Here is a 264-nt window from a genome sequence, read left to right as displayed (position 1 = left end):
AACAAAAACAAGATAAATATTTATTTCTGATCTGTATATGACAAAATATTCTTAACGCTGTCGTAAATTTGTTTATACTTTTTAATTGAATTATGTTACATTGTAATTATTTATAACATGCGTAGACATTCGTAACACCGATATAATAATTTAAGGCAATAATGCATTAAATACTAAATCACCTTGTTTTTTAAGATTAAATATAAATTGTATTTGAGTACATGTAAACTACTGTGTAATTCTAGTATTATTGACTTTAACTAT

This window comes from Habropoda laboriosa, unplaced genomic scaffold (assembly GCF_001263275.1).
Source record: "Habropoda laboriosa isolate 0110345459 unplaced genomic scaffold, ASM126327v1 scaffold45, whole genome shotgun sequence".
NCBI classification, from domain to species: domain Eukaryota; kingdom Metazoa; phylum Arthropoda; class Insecta; order Hymenoptera; family Apidae; genus Habropoda; species Habropoda laboriosa.
The sequence above is the reverse complement of the archived record's forward strand: the minus strand, read 5'-3'. Positions refer to the sequence as shown.